This window comes from Phacochoerus africanus, chromosome 2, assembly GCF_016906955.1.
Source record: "Phacochoerus africanus isolate WHEZ1 chromosome 2, ROS_Pafr_v1, whole genome shotgun sequence".
Classification (NCBI taxonomy): Eukaryota; Metazoa; Chordata; class Mammalia; order Artiodactyla; family Suidae; genus Phacochoerus; species Phacochoerus africanus.
Genome location: NC_062545.1, coordinates 237956892 through 237972112, shown reverse-complemented (window position 1 = coordinate 237972112; position 15221 = coordinate 237956892). Strand labels below are relative to the sequence as shown.

At 38.2% G+C, this 15221-nt stretch overlaps 1 protein-coding gene across 5 annotated transcripts in view; it reads right to left on the bottom strand.

Moving 5' to 3' along the window:
* UNC13B (unc-13 homolog B) overlaps positions 1 to 15221 on the bottom strand; it is a 240564-nt gene that overhangs the window by 189767 nt on the left and 35576 nt on the right. The window lies entirely within an intron of this gene.

Genomic DNA, 15221 nt, shown 5'->3' with positions numbered 1-15221 from the left:
TTTTTTAGGTCTAAATTATTAAAGAAAAGACGCTGGGACTTTTAATCAAAGCTGGAAGGCAGAGAGTAAGAAGAAGGGCCCTTTAAAGCCATCCAATCTAATCACTTACTAAGGTCAGAAATCTCCTACAGCCTCCTGACAAGAAGGTAGAGGGAACTAAATTACTACTATGGCGGGCAACCAATTTCATGTCAGGTATCATTCTAAGGTTTAAATTACATATGTTCCTTTACTTAAAACCCATCATAGGAACTCCTTCATTGTATTCATGCCAAAAGAAGCACTTAACAGGCCAGATCTAGACAAAAGGTTTTAAACAAGAGTGAGAAGTAATTTCTTTCTGGGAATAAGCAGTTATCAAGAAGAGCTCCTGTCCAAATGATCACAAAGAGCTCAGTTTCCAAAACATCAGTGGAGAATAACAAAAGACGGAATCCCACACTGGGAGTATAGCATGCTAGTCCTTAACAAAGGTCAAAGACCAAACATTCAGGAACCTGCTAAATTCCAGAAAGCACCAACTACCTTTCTGTCAATGAAGATTAGAACTAAGTGCCACAGGGAGGGAAAAAAAGGAAAGCTCAAGATCCATGGCCTGAAAAGGATACTCAAGAGTACAGATCTGTCATTCTCCTTGTCCGGCATCACAAATCAAAGTTTCATTTTAGCTTACCTTCAAGTCCTGATTTTTCCAAGAGATGGGTAATTCAGTACATTTTACAAGGCCCTCTCTATTTTCCTGGTGCTAAAATCTATTTCTTTTCATTGAATCAAAGTATGCCTCCCACTTAGACTCATGTCAATTCCTCTTCCCAAATATTCTTCAATTTCATTTAATTCAAGACTTACTGTAAAAGCTACAGTAATCAAGACAGTGAGGTAGTGGCATAAAAATAGACATAGACCAATGGAGTAAAATAGAAACAAATATAAATATATTATATAAAATATAATATATAATTACATAAATCATAATAAAACAACATATTATCCTTGCCTCATACCATATGCAAAACTTAACTTGAAATTAATCATTAATAAAACATGTGGGAGTTCCCATCGAGGCTCAGTGGGAACAAATCTGACTAGCATCCATGAGGATGCAGGTTAGATCCCTGTTCTCACCCAGTGGGTTAAGGATCCAGCATTGCTGTGAGCTGTGGTATAGGTCACAGACAAGGCACAGATCTTCAGTTGCTGTGACTGTGGCGTAGGCCAACAGCTACAGCTCCGATTTGACCCCTAGCCTGGGAACCTCCCTATGCCGCAGGTACAGCCCTGAAAATAAAAATTAAAATAAATTTAAAAAAAGAAAAAAAACATGTGTTCCTCAAAAACCCTGTTAAAAAAGTAAGTCACAGACTGAGAATATTTGCAAAACCTATCTGTTTTCTTTTTTTTTTTTATGGCCACAACTGTGACATATGGAAGTTTCCGGACCAGGGACTGAACCCACACCACAGCCGTTACCTATGACACAGCTGCAGAAACACCAGATCCTTTAACCCACTGCTCCTGCCAGGGATCAAACTTTCACCTCCAAAGTGACCCGAGCCACAGCAATCAGATTCTTAACCCACTGTACCACAGTAGGAACTCCAAAACATATAAGACTGATAAAGGACTATAAAAAAGAAATCTCAAAACTCAAAATTAAGAAAACAAAGAACCCACATTTTCAAATTGGACAGAAAATTTGAATAGACACTTCACCAAAACGGATGTACAGGTGGCAAATAAGCATATGACTAGAAGCTCAATGTCATTAGTCATCAAAGACATATTAATTAAAAACATAATGAGAGGGAGTTCCCATTGTGGCTCAGCAGTAATGAATCCAACCAGTATCGATGAGGATGCCAGTTTGACCCCTGGCCTCATTCAGTGGGTTGGGTATCTGGCATTGCCATAAGCTGTGGTGCACGTCGCAGACATGGCTCAGATCTGGCTTTGCTCTGGCTGTGGCATAGGCTAGCAATTGCAGCTCTGATTTGATCCCTAGCCTGGGAACTTTCATATGCTGCTAGTGCAACCCTTAAAAAAAAGTAAAAAAAGAAAGAAAACAGGGTGCAGCCCTAAGGAGCAAAAAAAAAAAGAGAGAGAGAGATAACACTATACACCCACTAGATTATATAAAATTTTAAAATATGACAAAGCCAAGTGTTAATGAGAATGAGGAGCAACTAGAACTCTCATAAATTGCTGATGAGAATACAAAGTGGAATAATCATTTTGGGAAACAGCCTGGCAGTTTCTTACAAAGTTATGCATATCTATCATATATTCCAGAAATTAGCCTTCTAGGTATTCACCCCCCAAAATGAAAATTTATGTCCATACAAATACTTGTGCATGAATGCTCCTAAGAACTTTATTCATAATAGCCAAAAACCTAGAAAGAACCCAAATGTCTTGATTAACTGGTAACTGGATAAACAAATTGTGGCATATCTATACAATGGTATACTACTCAGCAATAGAAATGAAACAGCTACTGATACTCAGCAAAAAGCAATTGAGAAGCAAATTTTGCTAATTTAAAGAAGCTAAACATAAGACCACATACTGTATGACTCCATTTATATAAATAACATGCTAGAAAAGGCAATACCATAATAGAAAGTACAGCAGTACAAAGGAACATGACAACATTTTGGGGTGATGGAATTGTCTATATCTCAACTATAACGGCATTTACAATGACTACATTTGTTGGTCAAAAATCAAAAACTCTTTTTAACAATTCTACACTTGGGAATTTACTTATAGATTCCATCGGTACAGAAAGAAGTCTATATCAGTTAATAAAATGAACCAATGGTTATAATAGCAAAAAAATTAGGGGATTGATTAAATGTTAAATTACCTAAACGTGACAAGAAAACTTTAGAATTTTCAGAAGAAAATATAAGGGAACAAATACTCTGTATGATGGCGGAATGGATTGATTGATAGACAAATAGAAAGACATATTTTAGAATAAATATCATGAAAGGAAAAACTGCATGTCAACTTGAAAGTGATTATATCTTGAAAGAAAAGGGACTGAGACTGTAAATGATGCTTTAACTTTTATCTATATTAGTTTTTTAATCTGAATATAAACAATAAACATGTTAAATCTAGGTGGTGGGTACATGAGTATGCAATAAATTATTCTCTATACTTTTTTCTTTTCTTTTTTGCTTTTTAGGGCCACACTCACAGCATATGGAAGTTCCCAGGCTAGAGGTCGAATCAGAGCTACAGCTGCTGGCCTGTGCCACAGCCACAGCAACACGGGATCTGAGTCATGTCTACAACCACAGCTCACGGCAACACCGGATCCCCGACCCACTTATCAAAGCCAGGGATCGAACCCGAAGCCTCATGGATACTAGCCGGGTTCATTTCCAATGTGCCACAACAGGAACTCCCTTTTATAACATTTTTACTCTTGTATATGACATGGTCCTCTATGCTGAGCAGATGGTATGATGATCTATGTAGAAAATATGAAAGAATCAACCAAAAAACTCCTGGAACTAAATAAGCAATTATGACAAGGTTGTAAAATACAAGGTTTGTGTACAAAAGTAAATCATTTTCCTGTATACTAACAATGAACAAGTGAAATGTGAAGTTACAGATACATTACCATTTACATTAGCACCCCCCCCAAAAAGAAATACTTAGGTATTAAATCTAACAAAATTTGTATAAGGTCTCTGTACAAATAGAGTTTGCTATGAAGCAAACTACAAAACTGATGAAAGCTAATGAAGAAAAACTTAATAAATAGATATTCCATGTTCATGGATAGGAAGACTTGATATTGTCAAGATGTCAGTTCTTCCCAACTTCATCTATAGATTCAACAAAATCCTTATCAAAATCCTAGCAGGTTAGTTTGTGGATATGGACAAACTAATTCTAAAATTTACATGGAGAGGAAACAGACCCAGAATAGCCAACTCAATACTGAAGTAAAAGAACAAACTTAGAGGACTGACACTACCCAACCTTAAGACTTATTATAAAAGCTAATAGTAATTAAGACCGGAGTTCCCACCGTGGCTCAGTGGTTAACAACTCCGACTAGAAACTGTGAGGTTGTGGGTTCGATCCCTGGCCTCGCTCAGTGGGTTGAGGATCCCGTGTTGCCATGAGCTGTGGTGTAGGTCGCAGATGTGGCTAGGATCCCGCGTTGCTGTGGCTCTTACGTAGGCGGGCGGCTAGAGTTCCTATTAGACCCCTAGCCTGGGAAACTCCATACGCTGTGGGTGTGGACCTAAAAAGACAAAAAAAAAAAAAAAGAATAGTAATCAAGCCCCTTATGTTCTAAAAAAAGAATAGACAAATAGACAATGGAACAAAACAGAGAGCTAGAAATAGGCCCATATGAAAACAGTCAAATCATCTCTGACAAAGGAGCAAAAGCAATACAATGGAACAATGATAGTCTTTGCAACAAATGGGGCTGGGACAAATTTCTACATGTAAAAAAAAATGAATCTAAAATTACAGAAATTAACTCAAAATGAATCATAGACCTAAATGTAAAATACTAAAACTAAAAAACTCCTAGAAAATATCATAGAAGAAAACCTAGATGACCGAGGGTGTGGTGACAATTTTTTGCATACAACACCCAAGCAACAATTCATGAAAGAATAATAGATAAGCTTGAGTTCGTTAAACTAAAAAACTTCTGCTCTGTGAATGACAATTCAAGAGAAACAAGCCACAGGCTAGGAGAAATAATTTGCAAAAGACACAACTAATAAAGGACTGTTATCCAAAATATACACAGAACTCTTAAAAATTCAACATAAGAAAATGCACCATTTGATTTTAAAATTGGCCAAAGACCTTAACAGACACCTCATCAAAGACACACATATGGCAAGTAACTACATGAAAAGATGTTCAACCTCATAACGTCATTAGGAAATTATAGAGTAAAACATCTATCTATAAAATGGTGTTGAACAAGAAGGAAAAACTAAATTAAATGGATAAGTCCTTTGGGCTCCCTAGTATCAAAATACTCTTCCTCTGCTGAAGAAATCTTGAGAAAGATGGGAAGCAGAATCTTACAACTCACTGCAGAAGCCAAAGGGGGGAGCAGACCTAGGTGCAGCAATCATGCTTCCAACTTGAATTTTGAATGACTGAAACAAAGATACAGGGTTGGTTAGAGAAAGCTGCACAGATGTTGGGATTCCAATAGAAGGATGTGACTATCCAAGTAAGTGGAGTTCTGAAGGACAACAGTGTATGTCCAGTAATGTGAGAACACCATAATGACCATTACTGTTAATGGATGTTATGAAGTTTTATGCCCATTTTCCTTTTTACTTCCATTTTACAGTTAAGGAGAAACTTGGACAGTTAATAATGGAGCTAAATAAAAGACTCAAGTCTTATGACTCTAAGTCTATTTCTTTGCATTTCACCAGAATGCCATCCCAGAAGCAGCTGCAGGAGGAAGAGAAAAAAAGAAAAAACATTGTCCCTATCCTAAGGAAGGTGAAAGAGAGAGAAAAAACAATTCGAGTGTACAGAGGAAAGAGCTAATCATATAATTCACCATGAACCTAGAAACCAAAATGTAGTTAAGATAAAACAATCTAAAAAGAAAGGACAGATAAGTAAGACTAGGATTAATAATCAAAGACGTCATCAAATAGAAGTAGAACTGGGATTAAGGACATGGATGAAACAGAGAAAAGCAAAAAGAAGGAACAACATTACAAAAGGCACGGAGCACTTTTTCAGTCCAATGAGAGGCAAAGTCCATTAGGGGACTAGTTAGACAACAAGGCTAAAACAAGAGAATTGTGGTATCCCAAATCCAGAGCTTTTCCTATTTAATTTCTTCAAAAATAAATCTTTCTAAATCTGCTTTGGGGAAAAAAAAAAAAAAGCATGAGGAGAGAGGATACCAGGAGAGCCTAGAAATGAAGTAGATACCTTTTGTTTCTTTTCAGTTTTTCCAGGCATAGCCCATTTTTTTATCATCACCTACTCCTCTATGAAACTGCACCAATATGCCTTCTGTCCTGTCACTGTATCCTGTCACTGTATTAAAGTCTTAACCCTTTCTAAATTGCAGATGCCTTTGAAAATTTAACAAAAGCTACAAGCTTGCTCTCCAGAAAAATGCATGTGCATCCACAAAACAATGTGCATATCAAGGAGAAATCCATGCAGGTTAAGACTGTCTGCTAAGGAGTTCTTATTGTGGGTCAGCTGGTTACAAACCCATCTAGTATCCATGAGGATGTGGGTTCAATCCCTGGCCTCACTCAGTGGGTTAAGGATCCGGTGTTGCCATGAGCTGTGATGTAGGTTGCAGAGCCGGCTTGGATCCCGTGTTGCTGTGGCTGTGGTGTAGGCTGGCAACTGCAGCTCCAATTTGACCCCTAGCCTGGGAACTTCCATATGTACTCCCCCCCCAAAAAAATGAAATGATGTGAAACGACACTGAAACAAAATATTCATTCCAGTTACCATTTTAAAATTGTCATGCCACTTCCTTCTGGCTTCCATGGTTTCTGACGAGAAATCCATAGTTATTCACATTATTTTTCTCCTATATTGAGAAAGTATAATTTCTCTCTTGTTGGCTTCCGTATTTTTATCTTTATGGAAGTTTGATTATGATGTGTCTTTGTGTAGATTTCCTTGGGTTTCCCTGTTTGGAGTTCGCTCAGCTTCTTAAATCTGTAGATTTATGACTTTTGTCAAATTTGAGAAACTTTCAGCCATTATTTCTCTGGATACTTTTTCATCCCCATTCTCCTTTTCCTTTCCTGGGATTCCGATAACACGAATGTCAGATCTATTGTTATAATTTCACAGGTCTCTGAATTTGTTTTCATCATTTCCCCCTGATCTATTTTCTCTCTGTTGTTCAAATCTTAATTTCTATTATCCCATCTTCATGTTCTCTGAATCCACGTCCTCTCTCTTCTGCTATTAAGCTCATCCATTGAGTTTTTTAATTTTGGTTATTATATTTTTTAGTTCTAAAATTTCCACTTGGTTCTTCTTTGTACCTTTTATTTCTGTGCCAAGAGCTTCTAGCTTTTCCTTCATTTAGTTCAATTACAAAGTTTCTACAATAAGCTTCCGACATTGCCTCAAGCTGCAGCATACATCACAGATACAGCTCAAATTCAGTGCTGCTGTCACTATGGCATAGCCCTGCAGCTGCAGCTCCAATTCGACCCCTAGCCCAGGAACTCCCATGTGCCACAAGTGCAGCCATAAAAAGAAAAAGAAAATTAACTAAGCTCATTTGCATCATATTTTAGATTCCACATATAAGTGATATATATTGTCTTTCTCTGTCTGATTTACTCCCTTAGTATAGTAATCTCTAGGTCGATCCACGTTGCTGCAAATGGCATTATTTCTTTTTTATAGCTGAGTAGCATTCCACTGTATGGACATTTAGGTTTTTCCCATGTCTTGGCTATTGCAAATAGTGCTGCTATGAACACTGTGGTGTATTTACCTTTTAGAATTAGAGTTTTCTCCAGATATATGCCCGTCAGTGGGATTGCTGGATCATATGTAACTCCATTTTTAGTTTTTTAAGGAACCTCCATACTGTTTTCCATAGTGGCTACACCAGTTTACATTCCCACCATCAGAGTAAGACAATTCCCTTGCTACACACCCTCTCCAGCATTTATTGTTTGTGCACTTTTTAATGACGGCCATTCTGACCAGTGTGAGGTGATACCTCATGGTAGTTTTTATTTGCATTTCTTCTGTCTGTCTGTCTGTCTTTTTAGGGCCACACCTGTGGTATATGGAGGTTCCCAGACTAGGAGATGAATCAGAGCCATAGCTGCTGGCCTACACCACAGCGACAGCCACTCCAGATCCCAACCTACACCACAGCTCACAGCAATGCCATATCCTTAACCCACTGAGCAAGGACAGGGATGGAACTCACATCCTCACAGATACTAGTTGAGTTGTTGAAATCGTTCCTGCTAAGCTACAACAGAAACTCTGGATCAACAATTTCCTCAAATTGTTAAATAATAGATTAATCAACAGACTTTTTAATCTATCTAAATATGAAGTTAATTTCAAAATAGTATTTTCAGTTAAAGCTGAGAAGAGCTCCAGCAACTGCACACAATCCCTCCTCATCATCTAATTCCACACTATCATCAGGTGTGAAAAACAAGGAGAAAAGTAAGATGTGTGAAAAAGAGAGAAAATGACTGAAAACAAGCTAAGACTCGGGCCAACATGAAAACCCTGGAAGTTAGGGCTAAAGAGAAAATGAACAGGCAGAGCATTTGGCTCCAGGTTCCTTACAAATAAAAAGTAAAAATAAGAGATTACCTTTGCTTCTTTTTTAATATTATGCCTAATGCTCAAAACACTGTAACTTCAGTTTCTGAGTTTTCCTGACCTTGCTAAAGAATCAAATCTATAACTGGCACCCTTGAGATTATAGGAAATAATCCTATTTACACTGACTCTGCATCCTGTGACCTGGTTCCTCAGGCACCAGGAATGGCTAACCTGCCTTGTTCTAGACTGTCTTTCTCATGAAATAATTTCCAAAACCTTGTACCTTTGTGCCCTGTTTGCAACCTCCTGTTTTAGAATCCACATTAAAGTGTTACCTCTTAAATACAATAGCCACCATTTCTTTTTTATTTAAACATTAACATTTAAAAAGATAGGAATCATATATAACCCTACTGCCCTGATTTCAATCTGGTATAGTATACTTTTTTTTTAATATAGTTGCAATTATTAATATAATTTTATTATACTTTTACATTTGCCAACTATTTGGTCATAAAGATGTACTAACTGTGACATCTGTCAAACAACTGACCACAGGAATTGACTCAGGTGTTCTGATTAGCAAGATGTCCTTTTTCCTTCCTTCTCCTTTATGAACAACTATCAAGTGGCAGGGCATTTTCTACTGTGGCAAACGTAGCTACACCAAGCAGACCCATTCTCTAGAAAGGAGGACTATTCTGCCACAAAGCAGCAGGGCAGCCATACCAGATTTGAAACTGCCAAAGCAAATTTGCCAAATATAAATAAAATTCTACACAAAGAGAAGTTTCACTTAGCAAGGTAATTTGCAGTCAGGACTCCCTCCTCATTTCCTGAGGTTGTGGGATCACTTAACTGGCAATCGGGTCCCTATGTTAAAATCTAAGATGAGGCTTCTAACAGGAAATGGAGAGTGAGGCTACCTAAGATATACTCTTCCTGTTTGTAGAAGGGGAAAAGGCTACATATGAATGAATATCTCACTATATGTGGGTGAAAAAACATTTAAATTGTTTATAAGAAGACCATGAAATGATTAAAAAGCAATATAAGAAAAATATCACTCAATGAGTTTCCATCATGGCTGAGTGGTAAAGGAACCCAACTAGTATCCATGAGGACACAGGTTCAATCCCTGGCTTCACTCAGGGGGTTAAGAATCTGGAGGTGCTGTGGCTGTGGTGTAGGCTGACAGCTGCAGCTCCAATTGGACCCCTAGCCTGGGAACTTCTATATGCCAAGAGTGTGGCCCTAAAAAGACAAAAAAGAAAAAAAGAAAAAGAAAAAAGAAAGAAAGAAAGAGAAAAATACCACTCAAAAGCGAACACTTTTAAAATTATGTATTGCAGGAATTCCCCTGTGGCACAGTGAGTTAAAGATCTGGTGTTGTCAACTGCAGCAGCTGGGATGCCACTGTGGCACAGGTTCAGTCCCTGGCCTGGGAACTTCCACATGGCACAGGTGTAGAGAAAAAAAAAATTATGTTAAAAAAAAAAAACTATGTACTGCAAAAAAAAAAAAAAAATTAGGCAGTATTTCACAGCTTCTAATGTTTTACAAAATACAGTCACAGAAGCAAAATTTAAGAAAAATAAGCTGGATTTCCCGTTGTGGCTCAGTGGAAACAAATCTGGCTAGCATCCATGAGGATGCAGGCTCAATCCCCTGGCCTTGCTCAGTGGGTTAAGGATCCGGCATTGCTGTAGGCTGTAATATAGGCCAGCAGCTACAGCTCTGATTAGACCCCTAGCCTGGGAACCTCCATATGCCATGGGTGCAGCCCTAAAAAGAAGAAAGAAAAAGAAGCTCAGTGAGATAAGAATATTAAAATAAACATTAAAAAATATAAATTTCATTAGAAATAGTGATAGAAGAGTCAACTTTGAAGAAACTGAAGTGATAATTTAAAAGAGAAATTTAAGGCGTTCCCTGGTAGCTCAGTGGGTTAAGGATCTGGCACTGTCAGTGCTATGGCCTTGGGTTTGTTCCCTGGCCTGGCAACTTGTGCATGCCGTGGATGTGACCAAAAAAATTTGTTTTTTTTAAGAAATAAAGTTTTCTTCAGATGAAAAAAGAGCTCAAGGGACATGATGGAAGAAAGTATGAGAAAAAGAATGTATATGTATGATTGGATCACTATACTGTACAGTAGAAACTGACATAACACTATAAATCAATTATGATTAAAATAAAAAAATTTTTAAAAAGAGCTCAAGGGTCTAAGATTAATGGGAAAAAAAAAACAGACTCACAAACATAGAGAACAGACTGTGGTTGTGAAGAAGGAAAGAGGAGAGAGTGGGATGGATTGGGAGTCTGGGGTTAGTAAAAGCAAACCTTTACATTTAGAATGGATAAGCAATGAGGTTCTACTGTATAGCACAGGAAACTATATCCAGTCTCTTGGTATAAACCATGATAGAATATAAGAAAAGGAATGTGTATATATACACACATATACACGAGTGACTGGTTAACTTTGTTGTACAGGAGAAATTGGCACATTATAAATCAACTATACTTTAATTAAAAAATAAAAAGATTAATGAAAAAAGAAGGGATCATACCTAAAAATATTTTAGTAAAAAAACCTACATTTTTGTAATTACAAAATGACCCCAAAAATGGCAAGCCAGGTACTTTATACCTAGGCACCTGACATTCACCTATGGAAAGAAATCCATTATACTCTAGGTGCTCTGCTAAAATAAACACTGTATCATAAGCCCTGAGCTAACAAGGAAAGTAACCTAATACAATTCTCCATGTATTTAAATACCTCTATCTACAGCATGACTGCACCATCCTGTCCCTCTTCGATTAATTCAAAAGTGATCAGCAACCCCAAAGGCAGTCATCAGTAGACAGATGCTCTCAAAGAAAAACTGTGCTAAAAATAGACATTTATAAGGGATAGTGACTGACCATATCAATCAGCACCTCATTTAGGGAATAGAAATGTGAATCACACAAACAAATCAGAGAAGTGAGGACAAAAGCAGGGGGGAAAAAATCAAGGAGGAAAAACTCAACATTATGTCTCCACTGCACACTGACAAATTCCTAAGGCATAAGGGGTAATAAGATAGCCTCTTTATTACAATGCATTTGATGCTGAACAACCTTTTAATTTCCAAATTAAGCTGTATTCTCTGTGAAGGTCTGATTCCTGTTCTTGCTAGGAAACCTAGTTGTGTGGCTTTGCTGGTTTTCACAAGGCTAGGCCCACATCTGACAATTATCTTATCTTTACTTCCTTTTTTATCCTCAGAGGTGAGGGAAAAAATAGTGCATTTGAGCAATCTCTCGTAACTCAATCATGATTGGAACATAGAGTGGGGACAGGAAATGGCAAGAGTGGAGGAGAAAGCTGAGGATGACCATTAAGTGTCCTGTAAAACAGTCCAAGGAATTTGGAGATCAAGACTTTATCCTGAGGGATTTTAAGCAGGGTTTAAGCCCTGATCAGATTTACATTTTAAAAAAAAGTGATTCTTACTGCAGTATACAGAATAAAATAAAAGGCCAAGACCATTTTAAAAGAATTCCAGATTATCAAGGATGGTAGCCTGTACCAAGACAGGAAGAACTAGAAGGAAGATGAAGCTAAGAAGAAAAATGTGATAATATTCTTTTTTTTTTTCTTTCTTTCTTTTCTTTTCTTCTTTTGTGGCTGCCCCACAGCATATGGAGTTCCCAGGCCAGGGATCAGATCTGAGTTACTGTCAAGACTTACACTGTGGCAATACCAGATCCTTTAACCAAATGTGTGGGGCCAGGGATCAAACCCCGTGTCCTTGACACTGCAGAGATGCTGCTGATCCTCTTCCACCACAGTGGGAACTCTGGTGATGACATTCTTAACAGGAAAGCCAAAGCCTGGGAAAGCTGGAGCAATCACTACAACTCATGGCTGGCATGTCCTTGCAGAACTGGAGATACACTGAACACTGGCTACCCTATACCCACATATAAAGTACAGCATAAAGAAAGCGAGCAACAGGAGTTCCTATCATGGCACAGTGGCTAATGAATCCGACTAGGAACCATGAGGTTGCAGGTTCGATCCCTGGCCTTGCTCAGTGGGTTAAGGATCCGGCGTTGCCATGAGCTGTGGTGTAGGTCACAGACGTGGCTTGGATCCACGTTGCTGTGGCTGTGGTGTAGGCCAGCGGCCAACAGCTCCAATTAGACCCCTAGCCTGGCAACCTCCATGTGCCATGGGAGCAGCCCTAGAAAAGGCAAAAGGACAAAAATAAATAAATAAATAAGCAACAAAGAGATGAAGGGGAGAGAGTAGCAAATAAATAGCTTTTAGTCCAATACCCTGCTTGCCCTAAGAAATACTAAACATGTTCTTAAAGAAACTTCTAACAGGAAAGAGTAGAGACTACTGTTCATCCTAACAAAATTAGATCTTACTGATCAACCCTTTAAACTATACACACATATAACTTTGATTAAAATGGTTTTTTTAAAGTAATGCTGGCAGGAAAGGACAAAGAAAAAGTTCATACAGAAAAAACATTTAGCTTAGTGGTTAACTGTAAATGGTCCCAGAATCTGATTGAGGAGGTTACAATCCAAGCTACTTCCACTTATTTGCTGTGTGATCTTGTGCAAGTTAGTTCTTAATCTGTCTGGGCCTATGTCTAAATTTCTTTAAAATACAGTTAAGTGATATATGAAGATTAAGTTAATAAATGTAAAGCACTTAGAAGAGATTCTGGCACACAGTAGGCAGTCAATAAATGTTAGCTATTACACTGATGATTGTTAATGTTGTTACCAAAACTGGTAAAAAGTAAATTATGCAAAAAGGAAAATCCACTAATATATGACTCCTATAAAAATAAATATATGACTCCTGCCCTTAATAAATTCACATTTCCACATGTTCAAAATATTCATTCTTCAACACTGAACATTAATATTATCTCTCTTACTAAGTTTCCCAATTTTTTTTCAAATATACTGTCAGTCAAAAATAGTCTCCTTGGGAGTTCCCATTGTGGCACAGCAGAAACAAACCCAACTAGTATGCGGGTTCAATGCCTGGCCTCAATCAGCGGGTCAGAGATCCAGTATTGCCCTGAGCTGTGGTGTAGGTCGAAGACACGCCTTGGATCCTGAGTTGCTGTGGCTGTGGTGTAGACCGACAGCTGCAGCTCCTATTCAACCCTATCCTGGGAACTTCCATACCATGGTTACAGCCCTAAAAAAAAAAGAAAAAAGAAAAAAAAAAGTCTCATTATGGAGTTCCTGCTGTGGCACAACAGGATCAGTGGCATCTTAGGAGCGCTGGAATGCAGGTTCGATCCCCAGCCTGGCACAGTGGGTTAAGTCCGGGCGTTGCTGCAGCTGCGGCTTAGGTCGAGACTGTTGCTCAAATCTGATCTCTTGCCTGGGAACTCCATATGCCACAAAGTGGCCAAAAAAAGGGGGGGGGGGGGAGTCTCCTTTCTCTAAATTGTCACAGCAGTTTATATTTACTTTTTTTTTTTTTCCACTTTTAGGGCTGTACATGGGGCATATGGAAGTTTCCAGGCTAGGGGTTGAATGAGAGCTACAGCTGCCAGCCTACACCACAGCCACAGCCACCTGGGACAGCTGTCTGTGACCTACATCACAGCTCATGGCAATGCCAGATCCTTAACCCATTGAGAGAGACCAGGGATGGAACCCACATCCTCAAGGACACTGATTGGATTCATAACTCCCCATATGTACCTCTTGCTTTCCATGTTCCCTATCAGTTATTTATATCAAAATTTTAACTCCTATAATGGGCAAAAATGTCTTTAAGGACAAAACTCTTTTTTTATTCATCAGATTATTTCTCCAAAATTCCTTGAGTATTATCTTGGTAAGGGATTTCCAAGATAATTCATTTTGTTAGAACCCTAACACTCCCTCCCCCAAACAAATACCATAAATACTTCTTTGTAATAAGACTTTCTTTGGTAACCAGACTACCAATTCCCTCGCATAATTAGAAATCTATGGGCCTTACATATAACATTGGTTCATGGAATATAATAGTAATAAAGCAGTTTTGAGTTCATATGTTAATGCTACACCTAAAGTACAAACATGGAATTAGCTTTTTTACTTATACACTTTAAGGAGTAATGGATTATCTGTGCCCAATACTTGAATGTATGGACATACTAAAGAGCTAAGGCCACATCTAGTTGCCTTCATAAAACATAAGGACCAGTGGCCATTTCTCTGTGACAGTTAGACAATGGAATTTGTGGTTGCAGGACTGAGGTTCCTTGGGGACCCAATCAAAAGAATTCTACTGATCCCTCTTTAATGTTGATATATAATAAAACAAACAAAAAAACCCTTCAAATTTCATATTTGGCAAAGGAATCATCCCTTTCTTCACCACTAGATCCTGGGAGGCAGCATTAAAGCTTGCTTATGTTTTATCCAGACTTTGTAAATCTGTGTTCTCTGTACAAAAGCCCACTAATTTAGAGGCACCAAACATTAGTCTTCATTCAGATTAACCCAAATGTACATTGTGTGCCACAAAAACTAGGCCCTAGTGGAAATTTTTTATTTTGGGGGGGGGCCACACCTGCAGCACATGGAAGTTCCCAGGCTAAGGGCTGAAACTGAGCTGTAGCTGCCAGCCTACACCACAGCCACAACACCACCAGATCCAAGCCTTCTCTGCGGCATATGGAAATTCCCATGCTGCAGCCAAAAAAAAATAAAATAAAATAAAAGTTAAAAAACACCCCAAAACAAACAGAAAAAAAGCAGATCTCTTAAAGTCTGTAGGAACATAGACGTAGAAATACAAAGTTACAACACAAATGCTATAATGAGAGTTCCCGTTGTGGCTCATTTGGTTATGAACACAAAGTAAGGATTTAGGTTTGATGCCTGGACTCAGTCAG